This window comes from Rattus rattus, chromosome 3 (assembly GCF_011064425.1).
Source record: "Rattus rattus isolate New Zealand chromosome 3, Rrattus_CSIRO_v1, whole genome shotgun sequence".
Taxonomy (NCBI): Eukaryota; Metazoa; Chordata; class Mammalia; order Rodentia; family Muridae; genus Rattus; species Rattus rattus.
This window is the reverse complement of record NC_046156.1, coordinates 157,645,122-157,668,887: the sequence shown is the minus strand read 5'-3', so window position 1 is coordinate 157,668,887 and position 23,766 is coordinate 157,645,122. Positions and strand designations below refer to the sequence as shown.

Sequence of the window (23,766 nt, the reverse complement as noted above, 5' to 3'; positions counted from 1 at the left end):
TACGTAGTCTGGACTGAGGAGGCAGAGTTGAGGGAGGATATAAGGAGTGTGCCGGGGCTGGGAGAGGAGAGAAGAAAAGAAAAGAAAGATTACTGTTCGCATGTTGTAAGGTTCCTGAATAAACCACTTTGAGAAGAACATCGTGGTGTCGCTCCTTTCTGCGGGATGGAGACAGAAGCGACAAGGCTTTACAGTAGCCCAAGACTTCTGAAGATCCCACTGACTTACATGGGCAGTTCCTAGCCCTTGCCGAGTGTGGCCCAAACCACCAGTCCACCTGCCCTGTCAGTGGTGGCAGCGCAGCTTGGTGGTCACTGCTCGCCTCTGCGGTTCTGCCTTGTAGAAGTCAAAGCAGAAAAGAATGAGGAGGAGTGGTGTTGTTACTGCAAGAACGTAAACGTGTTCTAGCTTTGGTCTTCGTAGGTACCAGGTCACTTCAGGACATCATGTTTGTTGAGATGTCTATTCAGGTGCACTTCGTAGCCTAGGGTGGCCTTCAAACTGCAGCAGTCCTCTTGTATTAGCTTTCTAGTTACTGGGGTTAAAAGTGGGTGCCACCATGCCGGGGTTTGGATCAATCACTGTTGAAGTATATTGGAATGCTATAAACTACTTTTTAAAATATATAAACTTATTTTCTGATGACATTAAACAGTTAGTATGTCTCATGAAACAGACTATTTGGCTGTTCTGGTAGTGCTGGAGATCAAACCCAGGGCCTTGCACATGTTAGGCCAAACCTCTAGCACCGAACTGTTCCCATTCTCATGGTACATTTGGGTCGGGGGTCTTATTGTTATAGCTCAGCCTTTCGCTGCCAGACTGGCCTTAAAGTCAAGTCCTCTTGCTTTAGTCTCCCAAGTACTGGGATCGTTAGGTATATATCACTAAGTTGGACTTGAGCATTATTTGTTCTGTTGTATTGTTTTGTTTTTTAAAAGAGACCAGGCTAGCCTTGAACTCACAGAGAACCTCTTGCCCTGCTCTTCCAAGTCCTGGAATTACAGACATAAGCCACCTCTCCCAACATGAAGCAGAGTCTGCTGTAGCCCAGGTAGCTTTAGACTCACCATGTATTTGGAGATGGCTTTGAATTCCAGGTCGTCCTTCCTCCTCGTCTCAGCGCTGGGTCAGCTTAGCATCAAACTGGTCCTGAAGTGTTTACTCACACATTTATTTAGTGGGTACCCTGTTTAACTTTGTATTTGTTCTCTTTACAGGGTTTCAGACAAAATAAAAAAGAAGGAAAGTGCTCACATACAAATTAAGAAGTAAGTCTGTTATTTTAAAAACTAATTTTACCTTTGTATGACTTTTATAGGTTGTGGAGTTGTATAACTTTTATAAAAGTTATACCAGTGTTTTGAATATTTGAAAATTGATGTTTATGTAAGACTATACTAAAGATTTTTTTTTTTAAGGTGTGTGTGTGTATGTTGAGAGGCGGTGGTGCATGGCCAACAGAAAAGGACATTGGATCCCCTGAGCTTGAGTTACATGTGGTTGTCCACTGCTTGTCATGAGCTCAGAGGCTAGAAGAATAGCAAGTGCCCTTGAACTGCTGAGCCCTCTCCAGCCCCACTAAAGACTGCCAAAGTTAGATTAACCATTGAATTGTTGGCACATAATCAAATTCTTATGGTGTCCAAATGTCATTCCAAATACTGCCTGGTTGTTTTGGTTATGTTGGCAAAATGATTCTTAGGCTGACCTTGAACACCATGTTTAGTCTGCCTCAGTTTCTGTAGCAACAAGTATTATAGACAGGCAGCATGTACCTGGTTTAAAATCTGGTCCAGGGTGAAGATATTTGCAGTGTCACTGGCCAGTCAGGCTTGAGTTTTTGTGTGGGGTGTGGTAGTAGGACCTCGCACACAATAAGCAGACATTCTGCCACTGAGCCGGATCACCAGATCCACACGTACTTTTTACGTTAAACTTGTGTGTATGGAGGTTTTGCCTAAATGTATGTTTATTGGTCATGTACTGGACTGCTGCTCCTGAGGCTAGAAGAGGATATGATCCGTGGAAGCTGGAGTTCTCTGTAGGTGTTTATAAGTTGCCCAAGTCTTCTAACAGGAGCAGTAAGTGAGCTTTGTCCACCGAGCCTTCTCTCCAGACCCATCCCTCTTTTGATAAATGATGCAGTGTGCAGAATACTGCGTTCTCGTCACAGCCAATTGCTCTGAAGAGACACCATGACCAAGGCAACTCTCATAAAAGAAAGCTGGCTTACAGTTTTAGAGGGCTAGTCCATGATCATCATGGCAGGAAGTAGACAAGCATGGCTCTGGGATGGTACCTGTTTATATGGAGTTTTCACTGTAACTTTCTGAGGGCCCTAATATTTTGAGTTCATTTTTAACTCTAGAGATGTGTAACATTTTAATCCAGGTGACTGATTTCTAATTTTACTACCTTGAAACAAAACTCCTTATACTGTTGCAATCACTTTAAGCAAACTAAACTCTAGTGAAAATTTAACACATGATTTGATAATTTATAATGTGTTTACATTCTAATAGATCAAAATTAATTTTATATTAATATATTTTTATTTTTTGCATTCTATTTAAAAATATGATTTGGGAACTGATAAAGCTTCAGATGCCAAGGGCCTTGACTTGAGTTCACTTCCCAGGGTGGAGAAAAGAACCAGTTCCTATTAGTTGTCTCTGACCTCCACACTCACACACATGCACATGCATGCACGCACGATTTTAATTTATCGTCATCTTATAACTGCCTAGAGTTTTTTTCTTTCAAATTCAGGTTCAGCTCTCTCCCAAGGAGATGGTTTGTTTGTGTCCCTGGTCGATAAGAACAGAAGTCTCCTCGTCACCTTTGTGGACTCTTGGCTAAGTGGTGTCATCATCAGGGTCTCCCTGTTCTGGGAGTCCATCCTGAGTCAGCAGCAGGGCGTGCCTAGAGCAGCAGTTGGAGGAACCGATCAATCGATCGATCAGTGGCAGTGTGAGTGCATGGAAGTCAGCCAAACTGTGACTGAGCACAAACGGACAATTGCAATTTTCTTAGAATGTCAAGATTTGTATTAATGCCTTTAAAATTAAATAAAAGCCCTTTTTTGAAATCTTGACTTTACAGATATTTTCCTTTGGGGTATATACAGTGAAGTTGAGTTGTTTAAAGATCCAGAAAGAAAACTGCTCAGTCTTATTACTTTGTAAAAGGGTAATTTCTGAAGGTGGAACAAATTGATAATCCAATGTGGGGAACGAAAGCTAACTCATGTCACTGAGGCTACACTGGCCAGTCAGGAACCAAGGCGTGTTGTGGTTTTGTTTTGTATGTTTGTGTGACTTGCTCCATGTATGTGTGCATGTGTGCATTTTCCATGGTTCATGTGGAGGTCAGAGAACAACTTGTGAGGTTGTTTCTCTTTCTATGTAGGTTTTAGGGATTGAGTTCAGGTCGTCTGGTGGCAGGTGCCTTGACTTGTTGAGCCATCTTGCGTGCCCTGTTGTAACAGTCTTGTTTTCAGCCTGGCTTCCTTGTAATTCACAGTCCTCTTGTCAGCCTCCTAAACGCTGGCGAGTACTACCACACCTTCACCGTGTTCCGCTGTTCTCTTCGAACCTCCTCTTGTTTGTCGTTCTGGCCTCCCTCTCTCCCCCTGATGCACCTTACCTCATCATGAGTACTGCCTAACTTAACTGCCCATGCCATTCTCGCCCTGTGGCCCTGTGGTGCCATGCACCATGTATATTCTTGGGTAAGGATGGTGTCTACGCACCCAGGCTTCTCCCTGGTTTATTTACCTTTGAAGGAAGAAGTAAATGTGATAGGCTGGAGATGGAACCCATTGATATTCGGCTGGCCAACGTGCAAGGCATGGGTTTGAGTCTCCCACTATTGTAAAGAACAGAACATGGTGAATGCTGTCCTTCCTAAGTTTTTTTAGCTAGGTAAACTAAATTAACTAAGCTCCCTATGCGCCTATGATATTAGCAATCAAATAAGTATTATCAAATTAATGGTGGTCAGTACCTACCTAGTAAGTAACTTTGCAAAATATGTTGTGTGACTTGAGCTTTTAGAATATTGGCTATTCTAGGTTCAACATAACTTCGTTAATTTGTAGGTTAAATTTAATTGTTTACCTTTACCTGACCAGACATTAGACATTAACACTAATTTTAACTCTCTTTAGCACTCAGTACATTTATTTGGACTGAGTTCATTCATTCTAGCAAATACTCAACGTTATTTAAATGCTGGGTATTGTTCTCGGCGAAGCTAGAAGGATGCGTTGTGTGTTGGGATATAATGTAGTTCCAGCTACTTTGAGAGCTGAGGTAGGACTCACCCTCTGAGGCCAGCCTGGCCAACATAATGAGACCACATCCAGTACAGGAACAGCCAGAAACAGGCAGTGGAGACGGCTCAGTGGTAAAGCATGGAAAGGACAGAGAGGTACAGCTGGAGGATTCCATGGTTGCTGCCACCATCCCAGCCCAAACCCACAGGTTCCAGGTTCTCCAGGGAATAATGCAGGCAGTCAAAGGACACCGATGAAGACCTTTGACCTTAGTGCATGTGGAAACAGGCATATGCATACTCATGTGCACATGTGTACTCTGTCATTTCTTACACACAAAATGGAAAATCGCCCATGGTGTGGTTAGAAAGATTTATTCTGGCTCATGGTTCTGGAGGTTCCTGGCCGATGGTTTTGTCTGGTGCGCTGAGCTTGCAAGAGGCAACAAAAGCATGACTTCTGCATATCTTGTGTGTGTGTTCACACTTGGTCTCTCAGGAAGCCACCAGGATTCAGTGGGAATCTTCATCCTGCTGACTCTATCCTCAATACCTTCCAAAGGCCCCAGCTGCAAACACTGTGGATTAAGTTCCCACCCCTAGTAGCTCACAGTGGGATTGCATTTTAACTCATACATACAAGCCCTGGGATGAGAAGACATAGTTAAAGGAAAAGGCAACAAGCAGTAAAGGCTCTTGTGTAAGAATGTGTGTGGAGCCTGGCAGTGGTGGCCCACACCTTTAGTCCCAGAGCTGGGGAGGCAGAAGTCAGGGGACCTCTGAGTTGGAGGCCAGCCTGGTCTGCAGAGAGAGTTTCAGGACACTGGGGGCTACACAGAGAAACTTAGACTTGACAAAATAAGAAATACAGGGGAAATATTCAAGAGCCAGCAAGTGAAATGGAAGGAGAGACGGGATAGAATAAGCAGGAGCAAGGCTCAGGCCATATGTAGATCACTGTGAGGCCGACAGCATTGGCCTTGAGCTGGGAGCCCAGAGGAGAAGAGGGAGGCACAGGGAGAGCATGACCCAGGAGGAGCCTCTGACTGCATGGTGAAAATAGACCACAGATTTCTCAGGAGTTGGCTGAACACATGTGGAACTCACTGTTTTGCAAGTGGAACTGCCAGGATTTGTCAGTAGATTATATGTGGTGGAAGAGAAGAGCTATGGATAACTCCAAGGGTTTCACTAAGCAACTGGAAAAATAAAGCAGGAGTTTCAGGAGGTGAAAGTCTGCAATGAGTATTTCTGTGACGGGCAAGGTTAAGAGTCAGCTTTGGAGATGTGGAATGTCCTCTGGAGTTCTATGAACAGAGTCCAGGGCTAGCGCTGGAGATGGAGGAGGTGGGGTAGACGTGGAGCTTAAAGCCATTCAGCAGGATGAGGGTCCAGGAAGTGGGAGATGAAGCCAGGGGAACCTCAGATCCCAGGGGTTAGAGAAACAGCAGAGGGCTGAGCTGGAGCCTCTGAGCAGCTACTTCCAGAGGCCAGAGAGACGAGCCCCACACGTAGCTCAGCTGCTGCTAACAGGACTCATATGATGAAGACTGCAGTGTGGAGGCTGGAGGTCACTGATGATGCTATGAGTCAGTGTGGAGGTCGCAGTGATGCTAAACAGCTGCTTGGTGGAAACGGAGGCAGCAGGAGCTTGGGGGAAGAGAATGTAAACATGGAAGACACCAATGCTTGTAAAGAACTCTTCCAACGAAAAGTCGTCTTCCCAGTCTTGTTATATTTGTAGCTTAATAAAATCATATTTAATATCTATTTTGCAAGTTTACAATTACTTTTGTTACCTTTTTCGGTTGCACCCTACGTGGGTACTATGCTTTGATGAAAAAACTGATTTCCGGGTTTTTGTTTTTAAACTTCAATTTTTAAGCAGGTGCCCTAAGCAGGTGCAGGCAGTGTGCAAGAGCAGCCCATTTGAGATTTGACAAGTCGGACGGAGGTTGTGATCAAAACAGACGTAGCTTTGATTTTTTTCGTTAATCAAATCCACAACCACTGGATTATTTTTAGACCTGTTTATTTTTAAAGACTTTAAAATTTTTTTCTTTTATGGGTACGGGTGTTTGGTCTGTATATGCGTGGGTACCATGTATTTGTCTGGTAGTCAGCGAGGCCAGATAAGGACCTTGGATCCCTGGTTGTGTTTACATGCACCAGTACTGAAAATCGGCCTAGGTCCTTTCGCAAGAATCACGACTGCTTTCAACCACTGAGCCATCGTTCCAGCCCCCTGTTTCTTTTCACTTGCAGTGCTAGTGCTCACACATGCTGACTACTGAGAAGCCTCCCCAGCTCTTCCTCAACTTTTATTTTGAGACAGTGTCACCCTCTAGATTGCCCAGGCTGGCCTCAACTTGTGCTACTCCTGCCTCAGCCTCCAGAGTAGCTGGGTTTATACACAAGACTGCACACACAGCGTCCCTAGGTTTCCCCACCACGATACTAAATGAGTTAAATCAGTTGCCAAGTTATTGCCTCCTGTTTCTAAATTGAGTATTCAGGATGACAGGCTTCCTATCCCATCATCGCTGCATGCACAGCTTTGTCACTAGAGGGCACTGCAGCCCCAGCCGAGACACTGAGGGAGTCAGAGGCTTCTGCTGGTTCTGAGCAGTAAGAGGCCCTTGCAGCACATGGCTGGCAGCATAGCATTCTGAGGTCTCCTGCAGCCAAACAGCCTAGGGGCTCCTAGCAACTCCATGGCTAGCGAGCTCTCAGTATTCCAGTTCTCAGTTAGAGCTAATGACTGCATTGCACTTGCCCCAAACTTCCCTGTGGTAAATATTTCACGATTCTCTCCCTTCAATGGACTCCTGATACAATACATAAAACCCGTCTAGTACAAAAAGTATTAACATCAGATGAAGCATGGGTCTGGTCCTCCACGGGAGGTTGTGTTACTGTTTTGATGATGAGTTACGTTAACTTATTAAGTGAAATTACATATATATGGATGGGGGTTTTGTCTGTCATATGGCTAAAGCCAAGCCTCCCATGACTGCTAGAGTTGAAGTGAACCTGGGCCATTGGGAAGATCAGCCAGCACTTTCTTCAAGGAGCCATCCCTCCAGCCCTAAATTTATAGTAATTTTCTATAACATTTCGCAATTCTGGAGACTTCTTGGGTCTCAAGAACACTCTTGAACCAGCTTAAAATTTTGCTGAACCTAAACCCCAAGCTTAAATTTAAAAAATTACCTGCCTCCAAATAACCAATGCTAAACTTTTGACAGGCCATTATAAAACAATAAAAAGCACCTGGGTGTTTTTTATACATTATGTGTTGAATATGGTCAAGAATGAGTCATGTGAGAAGGAAATTCTGAGTGCTTGTGAGACTAAAACAACCCTGTCTGGTGGCCGTGGTTTCTTGAAGCGAAATTTATTCTTCTTAGAAGGTGTTTCCTGCCTCCCAGGTGTAGCTAGGGTGAATAACACTGGCATGATTAAGTATTCTTGCATACTCTGTTTATTTCTCCAACCTTCTTGAAACTGCCCCTAGGAGCTGTGAACAGATTTCAAGCTATATTTTATAACTGAACTAATAAAAAGCACAAGAATGTCTCGGTAGGTGTTTTTTCTATATACATATTCAAACTGTAGTGTCAGGAAATGTTAGTGATCCCAAAAACAGGAAGCCAATCAGTGCAGCCAGGGTCATTCTGAGGAAAATTCATGAGGACGGTTTTGGTGATGAGGGCCACCAGGAATATCCCCAGGGAGACAAAAAGCAGAAAAACCCTGTTCTAATTTAAGGTGGCCTTTAACCGTGGTGCTGGGAGTTGTCTTAATTCAAATGGGAACAGAATTATTCTGTTTAGGTAATGAAGTGGACACTATGGTCTTTACTGGGGTTAGCCTGAGACTGGTTTTTGTTGAGGGGAGTTTAAAACTAAGGAGTAGTAGGTACAGGCCTGTTAATTTACCTGAGTTCAAACTTAGGTCAGGATTGCGCTTTTATGAGGTCAGAGACTTAAAGATTTGGCCTCTTAAAGTCACCAAATACTGGTTCCTTATGTTCGTGACTACAACCAAAAATTATTTTTGTTGCTACTTATAGTGTAATTTGCTGTTGTTATGATTCATGAGTATCTACTTATGTTTTCTGATGGTCTTAAGTGACCCTTTGTGAGGTCATCTGACCCTCAAAGGGATCGAGACCCCACAGGTTGAGCCACTGCTCTCAAAACATAAATTTGGCCCTGCACTTGGCTTGTCTTCATGATGTATATAGCCTGCATATGAGAACTCTCAGAACGAGTTTCTGTTCACTTCTCAAAATTTGTAAATTTGTCACTGTTGCTATGCACATAAAGCTGACTTCAGCATGGAGTCTTTAGATCCACATATTTAAGTGGCTCCATTCTCCCAGGTCCCCTGCTTCTAGAGAGGTGACAGTTATGAGCGTAATTCTCACTATTATCATTATTAAATCATATACCAACGGAACAAGAAGCAAAAATTATAAAGCTATCCCTAACATCCCCAAAGAACCACCAGAACAAAGTAGTTTCTCTAAGCCCATGTTTTCCATAGATGTGTAAACGGAGGGGCTAGTGAGTTCTTACAAAAACCTGTCCGGGAAGGCAGTGGTGAAGACTCCTGTCTCATCAGATGTGGAACTGATTCAATCCTTAAACTAGGAATGTGAATGTTCCTTCCCACAGGCCTTTCATTATTTCCCACAGCCCTCTTCTATTGATCTCTGGATAATGGGAAACTTCCTCCTGGTCTTTGTACAAGGGGACCATCTGCTGCCACATCTCCTAATCAAATAGTTACCAACCTGATACAGTTCAAGAATATTTTGTATATGAATAGTAAACGGTGTGGTTTGATTCTGGGCCTGCCCAGGCTGGTTAAACTCTTGACCCTTCAAACTGTAGTGTCAGGAAATATTGAAAAACAGGGGTTTAAAGATCCCAAAACACTACAGGCTGACAGGAAGCCACCACCCGATCCAGCCCAGTCAGGCGTTTGGACTGGGGTGTGCCCCTTTATTAATCCCTTTCATGTCCTCTTAGTCAACAGAACTGGGCATCCCTGGTGAGGCTTAGTGCCCAAACACTGCTGGCCTGAACTGCATTCTGGACAGATTTTTTGGTTTGGCATGTCAGCCCTGTAATTCCTCAGTAATCAGGGAGTCTAAGTTACTTGGCCTTGGTTGCTCCCTTGGCTGGAAAAAAGCAGCAAACCATTTATGTGGGGGACTGGAGTGGCTGTTTGTCCTTATGAGCGTGTGCAATCGTTTCCCACAGGAGACTCTACATTGGGCCTACAGCTCACTAGACAGCTGAGGCTGGTCTAGAGAACTTCCATGCTGCCCTGCCTTCTGCCTGTTAACATAATTGACCAGAAAAAGAGTCTCTAAAATCCCCTAAACAGCTGGGATGAGGGGTTTCAAGGCCAGACTAAGGGGTCAAGCAAGCTTTTGAGCATTTCTGTCTGTAGTCGTCATTAGGCATGGATCGTGACCAGCTTCTGCTCCCAGAACCCGTGGGGGGTTCCTTACCGCCTGGTCTGTTGGGTAATAACGTGAGACCCAGGAAGCTGGTCTTGGGTTCTGGGGGTTAGCCTAACCTAGAGACTGGTTTTGTTCCAGTGGAGAAACCTTCAGAGGCAGAGCTAAGGGACTGCTCTCTGCACATCTGTTCAGAGGAAAACACGGGAGCCATGTTAGGCTCGGAAGAGTACCTGAGTTCAAACTTAAGGGATCAGGACTTCTGCAACCTGGAGTCCACAAGAACAACTGAAAAACCTGTAAAAGGATTTGGCCTCTGTCCCCCAAAGACTGAAAGAGAGGAGAAAACACCAACACACCTATAGGACAGTTTAGCCTGTCGATAGCAGAACAAGTAACACTAGGGGAGATAATTTGTGGCGAGCCCCCAACAAAAATTATTCTCCCCATCAAAACAAGCATTATCCAAACACACCAGTTGATACTTCATGATGCTGGAGAACTTCAATTTTGCTAAGAAGCCTACAGTTAAAAAATGGGATTCATGGTATCCTGAAAGAATTCAGTTTTCTGGAAATGGTCTTATGAAAACCAAAAAAGAAGAGACAAGGAGCTGACAAGCTTTACCAACAAGATGTGGAAGGAGAATCTCCATCCTGAAATCCCTCAAAATATAAGGAAAAAGCTCCAAAACATGAGACCTCAATGAGAAGATCAAACCTAGGTTGAGAACTTTCCAGCTCAAGGGACCAACAGTACATATCTTCAAAAACATAGAATTCTTAAAAAAGGCCCATATGCATACAAAGCCTACAAGAACTCAAATGTTGGACAAGAAAAGCACCTCCCGTCATAATAGATAAAGTATGCCAAGTAACATATAAAAAGCAGATGCACACCAGACTTTAAGCAGAAACTATGAACTCTCATTCAGACCCTAAGTTACTGTTCAAAACTCTCGAATATAACATAGATGGAGAAACCAAGATATTCCAACACAATATCTTTCTACTGTCCAGCTACAAAGGATAATAAATGTTAAAGCCAACATAAAAAGCTATACCCAAGAAGAGGCAAAAAACTAATTCTTGCAACAAAACAAAGAGACTTTCAGGAAGCAATCCACTCTCAACATCAATATATCCCCCAATAAAGGCAAACTGGATCATGACGAGGACCCTGCATTCTCCCTACAGAAACACACCTCAGGTCCCCTCAAGTGAGCTTCTGGTCGGAGAAAGAAGCAAGTGGACGATTTCTAATATCAAATAAAAAGTCAATTTTTCAACTAAAATTCGAAAAAAGATAAGGAAGGACACTTTATTTTATCAAAGGAAAAATCACAAGACCTCAATCCTAAATATCTATGCCCCGAAATACAAGGCAAATCTCATCTAAAAGAAACATACCTAAAAGCTCAAAACACATATTAAATCATATACCAACACCCACTCTCATCAATGGACACAAAGCGGGTTTCCAGCCAAATGGACTTATTTAAAGCTTCTCCCTAATGCAAAATAATTCCCCTCCCCTCAAAATTGACCATATAATTGGTCAAAAAAGCGAACAAAAAAGCAGTTTTTCTCTAAAAAGCCCAATAACAATTTTCAAATAGATGACTCAATGATAACCTGGCAGGAAGAAGTGTTAAAACAAACATGAAGGAATCATACCCAAACTTATGGGACAAGACTGTGCTGAGCACACCTGCAGAAAAAGTCTTCCACAAAAACCTAAAAGCTCTAGATCACCTCCAAACTCAGGAGAGCAGAAATGCACGAAACAAAAGGACCATAGAAGAATCAGCAAAGTTGGTTCTTTGTGGTCAACAAGATAGATAAACCCTTAGCCAGACTAACTGTCCAAATTAACAAATCAGAAATATTCAGAACTCATCCAGATTCAATAAAAAGCCTTAAACAAACTTGAAATCTGCCGGTTTTCTTACTTATTAAATCAAGGAACAGATAAACCATTCCTTCCTAAGGAAATAGAAGTCTTAAAGGTCTCATCAAAGAGCCCAGCCCAGGTCGTTTAGTGCAGAATTCTATCAGACCTTCATAGAAGACCTCGTACTTCAAACTATTCCATTTGGATATGAAGCCACAATTACTCTTATACTAAACACACAAAGGAAAAGGGTTTCCCTCTGTGTGAACTGTGCCTGATCAGCTCCCAAGGCATGCAGGGATGGTTTAGTATGGAAGAGGGATCCGTATACAAACTGAAGGAACAAAAATGCATGATCATTAGATGCTGATCATTTGACAAAATTCAACACCCCTTCATGATAAAAGCCTGGAAAAGAATGCAAGGACTCAAATGTAAAGCCATTCAGCCTGGCTAACATTAAACTAAATGGAGAAACTTCAATCCTAAAATCAGGGAATGCCCATTTTTTATTCAATATGAATTCTGGCCATTAAACGATTTGGTTTCACTTTTGGGATATGATAGTATATTTAAGTATTGTCACATACAAAAGCCAACTTCAGGCTGGACCAAACTCAAATCCTCCTCCTCAAAAGTCAAGCCGAGTACTTAGAAACGACACCCTTATGCCCAAATAATATAAAGCCTGTCTTTAGCAAGTAAAAAAGATTTTTTGAAAAACTCTAGGGTTTTTGGAAGGTCCTCATGGTTGGCAGGATTAATATAGTAAAATGGCTTTTACCTCTCCTTCACTTCTGAATTAGACAAGACAATTTGGAAATTCATCTGGAACCAAAAACCCACCTCAACAATAAAAGGACTTCAGGGGAATCGCTATCCCAGACTCAAGCGTAGTTGGTGGACTGAATAAATGGAATAGGGTGAAGACCAGAAATGAACCCACCTATGGTCTTTTTTGACAAAAGGGGCCAAACCATCAATGGAAAAAAGATAGCTTTTCGTCATTAATCAACATGTTCATGTCCATCTTCACCCTGTAACAAGTCCAAGTGGATCAGCCTCCATCAAGCACAGACACTCAAACTAATAGAAGAAAAACTGGGAGGGCTGGGCAGGAAAAAATTTCCCTGAACAAAACACCAATGGCTTATGCTCTAAGATCAGAATCACTGATCTCATAAAACACAAAGTGTAAAGCCAAAGGATACTGTGGTCAGGACAAGCAGAACAGATGGAAAGATCTTTCTGGGATATGCCTGGGAACTGTCCGTTTGGGGTTCAGGATTCGCAGCTGAGGAATGCAGGTTGTTCAGCATCTTTGGTCATCAGGGAAATGCAAATTCCCTGTAGATTTCCCTCACACCAGTGAATCTGAATCAAAAGCTGATTCAGTGTGGCCGGTCTAAGCACTCCTCCATTGTTTTTGCAGAAGCCTTCCTGTCTGGGGTTCATTTGGACGATGAACATGAGGATCCAGCTATACCTCTCTTGGGCAATACAAAAAGATGCCCCAACATATAAAAAAAGACATGTGCTCCCACTATGTTCATTTTATAAAAGAAAGAACCCAGATGAAGAGGAATGGATTGGATCCACAATGGAATATTACAAAGCTTTTACAAGGCTGTTTATCATCTGTCAGCAATCAACATACTTATGCCTCATACTGATGAAGCCCCAATCTTGATGGGGAACAAAATGAAACTCAAGGCGGATGATCAAAATGAAAGCTTCCTCCTTCTTTAAAGAACAGGGCAGGGAAGAGAGGCCAAAAGATTAAAACAGAGACTGAAGGAACACCCATTCAGCCTCGATGGCTAGCTCACTTAGACAAGATGGATGGCTGGTGCAGACCGACAGGAGCGGATCTGCCTGAGAGACTTCTACAGACAGCTAGAGAACAGGACCCCATGTCCAGGTTAAGGCGAAGGGCTTGAGACCCCATATGTACCCAACAATGCCAGCAACCAAGAGCTTCCAAGGGACTGCCACTATGTTTTTAAAAACTGACCCTGGACTCCTGACCTCATAAAACCCCTAAACAGCACCAGTGGAAGGGAAGCCCTGGGTCCTGCTAAGAATGAACCCCCCCAGTGAACTTCAGACTGTCGGGGAGGGGGCGGCAATGGGGGAGGGGTGGGGAGGGAACACCCACATAGGAAGGGGGGGAGGGAAGGGATGTTGCGGAAACGGGAAAGGAATAACCTTTCAATGTACATAAGAAATACTCAAGAAGTTAATAAAAAAAAAATATGCCTTGCAGAAACAGGTTACTGTACAAGAAATGGAGAAATTGTGGGAACAGTGTCTACCCTTTGGCAGAGAATATAATACAGTAAAATAATACATATATTAAATATAAATAGAAAAATAATGGCTTCGGTTTTTATCTTAAATTTTCCGTACATGTGTGTGTGCGTGTGTGTGTATGTGTCTATGTGTGTGTGTCTGTGTGTGTGTCTATGTGTGTGTGTGTGTGTGTGTGTGTGTGTGCGTGTGTGTCTATGTGTGTGTGTCTATGTGTGTGTGGAGTACCATGCATATGTAGATGTGGGTGTTTGTGGAGACCAGATGTTAATGGTGGATCTCCTCTTGAGTTGCTCTCCTATAGAGAATATCTTTGAATCTGTATGGATGTGGCACCTGTCAATAAATAAATCTGATGGCCCATGGTTTAGAGAAGAAATAGGAGGGGAACAGCCTGAAGGCAGAAAGGATCTTGGGATGGCGTGGTGGGAGAGTCACACAGGAACGTATAACAAGCCAGGCAACATTTGCACCTGAGAACAGATACCAGGCACTTGGCAGAGTGTAGCTCACAATAAATGGTTATATTTTGTTATGGTCTGCTCCAGGAAGAGCCTAGCTGTATGGCCAAGGTATTTGTAAATATATTTTGAATCTGAGTTTTATTTCGGGTTGCATGGGACTGGGAGGGAGAGCCAGGCATAACTCCACGCTACCTTACTTTTTGAGACGAAGTTTCACTGAACCTGGGCTCAGGCTTTCACTGTTTTTGTCCTGGTTAAGGTTCCAGATTTCTTCCTGCCGTCAGCCCATTTTGTGTCTCCCTCTTTTGATGCTCATTTATATCACCCCTGAGAGCTTCATCTAGTAGACTAGAAGCACTTTACAGAGTGAAGCCCTCTCTGCAGCCTCAGATTTGTATCAGGTATTATTTTGGGGATTTGTTTGTTTGTTTGTTTTGTTTGTTTGTTCTGAGACAAGACCTCTGTAGCGTACTGGTCTCCTAGCTACTGTGTGGCCAAGGATGATGACCTTGATGACGAGGATCCTTTGCTTCTACCTCCGAGTTCTGGATTTCACGATGTCTCTGATTATAAACACCAGGCCTGTTTGCTTATGTTGTTGTGCTGGATGAAGCCCAGGGCTTCATGCATGTTAAACAAGCATTTCACCAGCTGAGCTCCTTCCTAGGGTCAGCTTTTTAAGTTCTTTCTGTGCTTGTAAGACTCACCTTTAACTTTGCACATAGGGATTAAAAAGGCAGGAAAAAGACATAAAAATGATACCAGGCACTATCCTAATATACAAGAAGGAGAACACAGGTGTGGTGTCACCAAGAGATAAAGGGCACTGGCCACTAGAAAGATCTTACCGCTCATGTGCCTCACTTGAGGATGTAAAAGCAAAGTAGGGCTGTGAGATCCATTAACTGGGATTATTTATTTGGGAATTGAGCACGGGCTTCCAGCATGGGTGATGGTCTAAGTTCTCATTCTGGTTTAGTTTGAGCCTAGATAAAATCCCTAAGTCTCTTGGACTCAAGACCCTTCCAGCTCTGGTACTGCAGATTTTACAGCTTCACATCGACACACACTGTAAATACTCAGCTGGAACAATGAGTACCCTGCCAGGTTCAGAATCACCAATATCATACAGACCACACCGGGCTGTGGTGCAGGGGTAGAACACTGGCCTCAGAGTGAGCACTGGGGTTCAGTCCCCAGCACTGGGAAAACAAGACCACAGACTGGATGCTACTAGAGCCCCAAAGGCTGTTGACTTTCCCAGTCTGACCAGGATGAACCTGAGTGTGCAGAAGAACACGAGAGGAAGCAGCAGGAAGGAGGAAAGGAGGAGAATCAGCCTATGGGGATGTTTATAGAGACACTGGAAGCAGGCGGCTCCAACGATTCTCCTAGTTTCTGCCCAAGGGAACCTTCACTCACCAATTTCCAGCACACTGTCATCATCCAACGTCTCTGCAAGGCAGAACTCGGAGACAGAAGCTGCAGACACCGCTGGACAATCAGTTTGGCCACTTGATGAATCCATCCCCGTGGGAAGGTGCAGTTCTCCAGGTTCCTGAGAGAACCCAGAGCCTGGGCTGTGGGAGACACAAAAACCATCCTCGGGGTTGCCCATCATCAGAGCCAATGACTTACACACTCTGTAATGTAGGAGGCACACCTAGCTGAGGCCCTCCCTCATGTCCAAATCCTGTCCAAGGGCAGGAGGAGTCAGCACACAGCAGCTCCTGCTGCCCTCAACACTGTTTCCTCCATCCTCCCCAACCTGTCCGTTCACCCCATCTCAGAAATGTCAGATTATTCTTGGGACTCTGAGGAGTCAGGCCAATGAAACTGAAAGAGGTGTAACTAACCGTATAAAGAAGAGATAGAATAGTTTAAATCAGTTATAAAAATTACAACTAGTCAGGGAACAAGCCCAGGCCTGAGGATGAGGCATTCATTCATAAATAAATAAGTCGTTATTTGGAAACTGGGATGCAGGTGGAAAAGCCCAAGTTACACCCAGATTTCATACCCATGTCCCCACCTGCACACATGTACGGGACAAACACACTAAATAAGGAGGGAGGAGGAGGAGGAGGAGGAAGGGAAGAAGAAGATAAAATACTATTTTATAAACCTACCAAACTTTTCTTGATGTTTTTCTTATCTGGGAATTGTTGGTTTCTAAATCCAATATCTTCAAAGAAGCAAAATTTGACAAAATGTTGACTAGAAAAGAAAAATAAGATTGGAGTTAGGCCAGACACAGTTCCTAGGACACTGAGTATTTAAAATGGTGGAAGGTGATATAGTATTCAGACTGCAGACCCCAGGGGAGGAGCGACTCCAAAAATGGAGCACGTAACCTGTAGTTTGGTGTGTAAATTGTACTTTACCTAATCTGCTCATTCATTGGTGTGAGAGCCTCGCTGAGGATCTGGTGTCCTCACAGTTCCTATGACATCAGTGGCATCTAATTCTTGAGTATTTAGTGGCTTTTTGCACAGGAGCATGTGTACAGTTCTTACCAAAGGGCACGGCTTCAAAGCATCTCCCAGAAAACCCAATCTCTCTGAGTTTCTTGCAGGAAGCAAGCGCAGCCATGAGAGACTCACAATTCGAAAGGAAATCACATTTCAGGTGGAAATCATGCAGATTTGGAGAGTTCTGAATCAATTTAACTGGAAAAGAAGAAGGATGTTTAGGAATTAAAGAAGGCCACAAATTCCTGTCAAAGGTGAACCCTCAGTCCATGAGCTGCAGCCACATTGGTTAAACAGGCAGTGACACAATATCTAGAGGTCAGACTACACTGGGCTTATGCTCTGCTTCTGCAACTGGCTAGTGAGCAGATGACCTGGGACAAGTGCCTGCCCATCTCTGGATCAGGTTTCTGCTTCGTCTTTCACCTTCAGTGTCAGCACTGTAACACCTCTGTGTTTGCACACCACACTGTACAGAGTAACATCAAAGGGAGACGACTCTGAAGCACAACTTCAAATGCTTTTAATTAAATTATTTAGTCGTTGAGTGTGTGTGTGTGTGTGTGTGTGTGTGTGTGTGTGTGTGTGTGTGTGTGCATGGAAAACAAAAAGTGCCATTACATATATATGTGTTGATCAGAGGACAGCTCTTTGGGGAAATCTGTTTTATCCTTTTGCCGTGGGATCCCACAGATCCAACCTCAGTTATTGATTGGACTTGGCAGTCATGGAGGAATCTTCTTGGTCAGAAGAGGTTTGATTGGTTGGTTGGTTTTGTTTCTGTGGGTCATGGAAGTGTGAAATCACATAGGCAGGGGCTGGCTCTAAAGCTCTGACAGTCCTTGGGCATCCTCCCAAGTGCTGGGATTACAGGCAGGAGCCACCACAGACCTACTCTAGTGACTTCCCTAGTATGTAAAGCCCATGTCAGTCCCAGCTTTACATTTCTTCAGTGTTCAGTGTTTTAAACACTAGGACCTGATGGCACTTTAGTCATTTTGCTGAATGACATGTTCTAGAAAGATGGCTGCACAGCTGTCTGTGAACAGGAGTTAGGGTGGGGAGAAACAGAGAAAAGGTCCAGGCTGCTCCCAGTCGGATCCCTTCCCCCTGAGCAGGCGGATCTGCATGTGTGGCTAACACAGCAGCAGAAGGGAACGCCTCACACTGCTGTGGACAGGAAGGGTTCAGAGTGGACAGCTCAGGCTGTGCAGTCAGATCTGCTGTTTGAAGAGACATTTTCACAGATGGATAGACCTGAGCCGTCAAGGCTCCCCCAGTTGAAGATCAGCAATGGTCATCGCTGTCTCCTCACACAGTGAGTCTGAGACTGAGCTACATCTGTGAAGGGCTCAGATCAGTTCCTGACATTAAAGACTCGAGTTAAAATAAATCTCTGCCCTCCTAAAGATTAGAGCACCGATCCCATAAAGGCTTCCCATGGACGGTTCCACGATGTCCAGGCCCAGAGCGCTCTAACTGACGATGATTTTGCCTCTCAATCACTGGCCAATGTAGCTCCATCTCACCGTGAACTTTGAGATCCAAGCACCGCCCTTACCTAGTTTGGAGGGTCAGACTCCGTGGAGGTGGATGATCAGCTTCTCCATGTGATGGAGGTTTGGGAACTCTCGAAAGGACTGAGCACATCTGGGAGCCAATTATTCTCACAGATTCTTTCAGGCCCGGAACTTGTCCAGGTTATGGAAGAGCGATCTGGAAAGAAGGCATAGTTTCCATCACTCAAGAGCTCCAAGTGCAAGTTCTCAAGGGTTATGGATCACATGCCATATTCATGCTCCCAAGATGGAGCTCTCTGACATCCTAACATCTGTGTAGAAGCACATCCATGAATACACTGCCAGCTGCAGCATCTGCCTGATCATGGAGGATCTCAAGGAAGCCCTGTGAGGTCTGGACTCCTAAAACTAAATAAAAGACATCTCCACAACCAACAGTGGGAACACCTCTTTGGACATGCCAAAGCACACACAGCTAGTTCCTGCTTCCAACTCATAAAAGGTAAAAATATTGGGATTAAAAGACACATGTACAAAAGCTTAAATTATAGAATTCTTTAAGGAAACTGATAACGTCAGACCTTTTGAACTTACAATGGATCTTGAGATGCTATAAAAAGCAGTAGCAAAAAAGGAGATACATTAGACCTCATAAAAATTAACAATTATTCATGTATCAGCATAAAGAGATGAAATGACAACATATAGAATGGGAGAAAAAGTTTTTCAAACAATGTGTCCGATAAAGGTTTTGATGGATTTATTTTTGTCAAGCTGGGGATGGGCCTTGCACATGGTAGGCAAATGCCTTCCCAGTGAGATACCTCACTTATAACCTAAGAGTTTATTGCCCACACTATGCAAAGAACTCCTACAGCAGAACAATTTGTTTTGCTTTCTGAGAAAGAGTCTCTTTCTGCTGTCGAGAACTCATTATGTGAAGTTGGCCTTTAGGACTCATGACAATCCTTTTCCTCAGCCTTTGGGAGTGTCAAGATTAAAGTACAACCATGTATGCATCATCAAATCTTCAAATTACAAATTTGAATACATATTTCGAAAAAAAAAAAAGCTATTATGAGCGATTGAGGATATGTTGGTCTCATTCAGTCACCCCAGAGAATGATAAATCCCAGCCACAGGAAAGAACACTGAATGACTGGGGTATATATTTTATGGAGAAGGGCAAAGAAAGAAAAATAAACACAAGGAGATGCAGAAGGAAGAGAACTTGCTGCTGGGGGGGAGGTGGGATGGGCAAACAGTGGGAAACACACTCAGTCCCAAGGTTAAAATGTAGGGGAGGTGCTGATAGTGTCTGGTTCCCAATTGGTTTGATTTGGTCAATAAAGTAGGGAGACAATTGCTGGGAGAAGGGTAAAAGTTAGTTTCCTAGTCCCAGGAGGGAAAGCCAGACACAGGAAAGAGCAGGCGCTTTTGCAGGCTTTGGAATGAGAAGATGCACAACCCTGTAGGATCTTGGGGAATGGCAGCCTCCAATTGTCTGATACAGGCTGGCTGATAAGGCTAGGAAGGAGATCCCACCCAGCTATTGTGTTATTTTGCAAGTCCCATAGCAACAAGCTGAAAATTTTTTCTTTCCATGAGCAAAGGCAGAGATAGAGAGAAGAGGTCTACGGATGGCGGCTTGGTGAAGCTGGTCAGGCAATTAGGAACGTGCTTGGTGAAAGGGATAGGCTTATAAGACTGTTGGGGAGCAAACTGAGAGGATCGCATAAGGGGGACTCAGTGGCAACTGATCTCAGAGCTAGGCTGGAAGCAAGGGCTGCTGCCCCGGGGAAAGCAAAGTGGTAGCGTGTTTTTAAAATTGCATGCAACAGTTAAACTCAAAGAAGATGCCGAGGGTCACAGATGTCACCCCAATGACTGGGAGGAAGAGGCAGGAGGGGTACCATGAGACGGCCAGCCTATGTTACAAAATTCCTCAGCCTAGGCTATAAAATGAGACCCTGGCTCAAAGCATTAGAATGGCCATAGGAACAAGCAGGTCTGCTACTCCTAGATCTATATCCAAACCAGCTGACAGCAGGAATCAAGCGGGCACTTGTAACACAAGTAATCACTATACCATTCTTCATAACACGCAGAAGATGGGAACATCCAGTGTTCATAGTGAGTGAAATGATGAACCAAATGCAGAAGCACAGCCCACCCTGCCTCCTCAGCTCTCTCAGAGGACAAAGATGGGAACAGACACTTCTCCAACACAGTGACGTGTATGCACACGACGGGATATTACTGACTCTGGGAGTCCCCATCCTCTCACCGCTACCTCCTGAGTGCTCAGACTGTGCACATGTATAACCAGGCGAACTTTTATGCAGTGCTGGGACTTGAACACAGAGCTTTGTGCAATCTACCCATCAAAAGAACATCCCTGGTCCTGCCTGATCTCTATCACATGAGATAAACATTTTTAAATCTGCGGGATGGTATTTATTATCAGAGTCAAGAATATTTTTTATTTTCTCAGAGACTAGAAGTTGGAGCACGCTTGCAATCTGGCACTCCGGAAGTGGCATGAGGAGGCTCAGACAGTTCAGGTAATGGCTGAAGACACAATGAATTCAAAGCCAGACTAAGGTACACGAGACCCTCTCCTAAGAGTGACATATGGCACCGGGATATGGCTCTGTGAGGAAAAGCACTTGTCCCAAGCCTACCAACCTCATTTTAATCCCAAAGATTCATGATGGGAGGGAAGAATGGCATTGCTGAGGTTGCTCATGCCCATACCTATGCTATGGAATGGTCATGTGCTCATGTGCACATCTGCGCGCGCGCACACACACACACACACACACACACACACACACAAATATAAACAACATTCAAGTAAGAAAAAATTAAAACACACAACTGTAGATAAGAAATGCATTCGTCATATACCCAAAAGATGCCCCAACATATAACAAAGACACGTGCTCCACTATGTTCATAGCAGCCTTATTTATAATAGCCAGAAGCTGGAAAGAACCCAGATGCCCTTCAACAGAGGGATGGATACACAAAATGTGGTACAAATACACAATGGAATACTACTCAGCTATCAAAAACAATGACTTTATGAAATTCATAGGCAAATGGATGGAACTGGAAAATATCATCTTGAGTGAGGTAACCCAATCACAGAAGAACACACATGGTATGCACTCATTGATAAGTGGCTATTAGCCCAAATGCTTGAATTATCCTAGATGCACAGAACACATTAAACTCAAGAAGGATGACCAAAATGTGAACACTTCACTCCTTCTTTAAAAGGGGAACAAGAATACCCTTGGCAGGGAATAGGGAGGCAAAGTTTAGAACAGAGGCAGAAGGAACACCCATTCAGAGCCTGCCCCACATGTGGCCCATGCATATACAGCCACCCAATTAGATAAGATGGATGAAGCAAAGAAGTGCAGGCCGACAGGAACTGGATGTAGATCTCTCCTGAGAGAAACACCCAGAATACAGCAAATACATAGGCCAATGCCAGCAGCAAACCACTGAACTGAGAACGGGACCTCCATTGAAGGAATCTTAGAAAGGACTGAAAGAGCTTGAAGGGGCTTGAGATCCCATATGAACAACAATGTCAACCAAAAAGAGTTTCCAGGACTAAGCCACTATCCAAAGACTATACATGGACTGACCCTGGGCTCCAACCTCATAGGTAGCAATGAATAGCCTAGTAAGAGCACCAGTGGAAAAAGAAGCCCTTGGTCCTGCCAAGACTGAACCCCCAGTGAATGTGATGGTTGGGGGGTAGGGTGGTAATAGGGGGAGGATGGAGAGGGGAACACCTATATAGAAGGGGAGATGGAGGGGTTAGGGGGATGTCCCAGAAACCAGGAAGGGAAATAACAACTCAAATGTAAATAAGAAAGCACTCAAGTTGAAAAGATGGGGAGAAATGTATTCCTAAGCATGAAACAAAGACAAAAGCTAGCCTAGTTATAATTATGAAATAAAAAATCCAAACATTTACGTTGTTATCAAAATGTATAAATAACACATAAAAGCACGTAAATAAATTTAATGAATATCAGATAAAGTCTGTACTAAAAGTCATCACGTATTACTCAAGCAAAGACAAAACTAATAGATATTTTTCTTAGTTGGTTTCTGTTAACTTGAAACAAGCCAGAGATATCAGGGATCCTAAATTTAGGATGCCTTTAGGGAAGTCTGCATTTTTTGATTAATGATTGATAAGGGAGGGCCTTGCTCAGTGGGGTTGAGAGTGCCAATCCTGGTCCGGAGGTTGGGAGTTTGTTGTGGTTTGCCTTGGAGTTCTCTCTGAATTTGTAAAATAAAGGCAAGAGGGGTTGGGATTTAGCTCAGTGGTAGAGCGCTTGCCTAGGAAGCACAAGGCCCTGGGTTCTGTCCCCAGCTCGAGAACCATAAATAAATATAAAGGCAAGAGCTCGAGATTTGGGCAGAGGGAGGAGTCAGGAGTGAGAGGGGAGGAGTCAGGAGAGGGGAGGAGGCAGGAGGGGGAGGAGTCTGGAGGGGGAGGAGTCAAGGGAGGAGAAAGGAGAAGCGAGGAGAGAGTTGTCTTGGGAGAAGGAGAAGCTGGAGACCTGGCAAATAAAAGGTGCAAGGGATGAGGGATTTGGGAGCTAGGAATAGGACAGTGTAGGGTGGATCTGCCCAATCTAGACACAAGATTGTTTTCATATTAATTGAGTTGCGTTTTCTTTGTACTGGCCGATTCCGGTTGGAGAGGAAACTGCAACAAACTGCAACAGGAGTTGAATAAGAAGGCAGTTATTCCAAGGAAATAAGCACCCTTGGGAAAGGAAGCTACACTCCTCTTTGGTCTTATCTCCAGTTCCTGCCATGAAATCATTCAATGATGGTCTTGTGACCTGGGAATTGTAAGGTATGATAAACACTTTTAGCCCCAAGTTTCTTCTGGTCAGAATGTTTTATTACAGCAACAGAAACATAAGGAAGACTATATTGTTCTCACTTTTTCATTCTTTTTCTAGAGAAGCTAAACCCCCTCTTCCTTCTGACAACCAGAGTGGGGATAATTCTCCAGCATCATCTTACACACAGTCCACCATTTACTAATAACAAATAATTTAAGTGCCCTTAAAAGCTCCTCAAGCAAAGATGTTAGCGAACTTTGTGTGAAAGTCAGTCTATGATTCAGGGCCTTATATTGAATTGTACACTGCTGCAAACAGTCTTTAGATATGAAAGTGTTTAGATCTCTCCTATCAAGGCACAGATATGAAGAGATGAAACTGAGAAATTTATTCATCTAAGCTGAGAATGAGAAAACAGTGTCAAGCAGAATGGTTATGGGAGTACACTTGAAAATACCTGGAATCTGG

At 43.7% G+C, this 23,766-nt stretch overlaps 1 long non-coding RNA gene across 1 annotated transcript; it reads left to right on the top strand.

Annotated features, from left to right (window-relative positions):
- Nucleotides 1-1,166: 1,166 nt before the first annotated feature.
- LOC116895605 lies at nt 1,167-3,091 on the top strand. The gene is made up of 2 exons (XR_004387292.1): nt 1,167-1,271; nt 2,773-3,091. It is a non-coding gene; the product is annotated as an uncharacterized LOC116895605 (long non-coding RNA).
- Nucleotides 3,092-23,766: the final 20,675 nt, after the last annotated feature.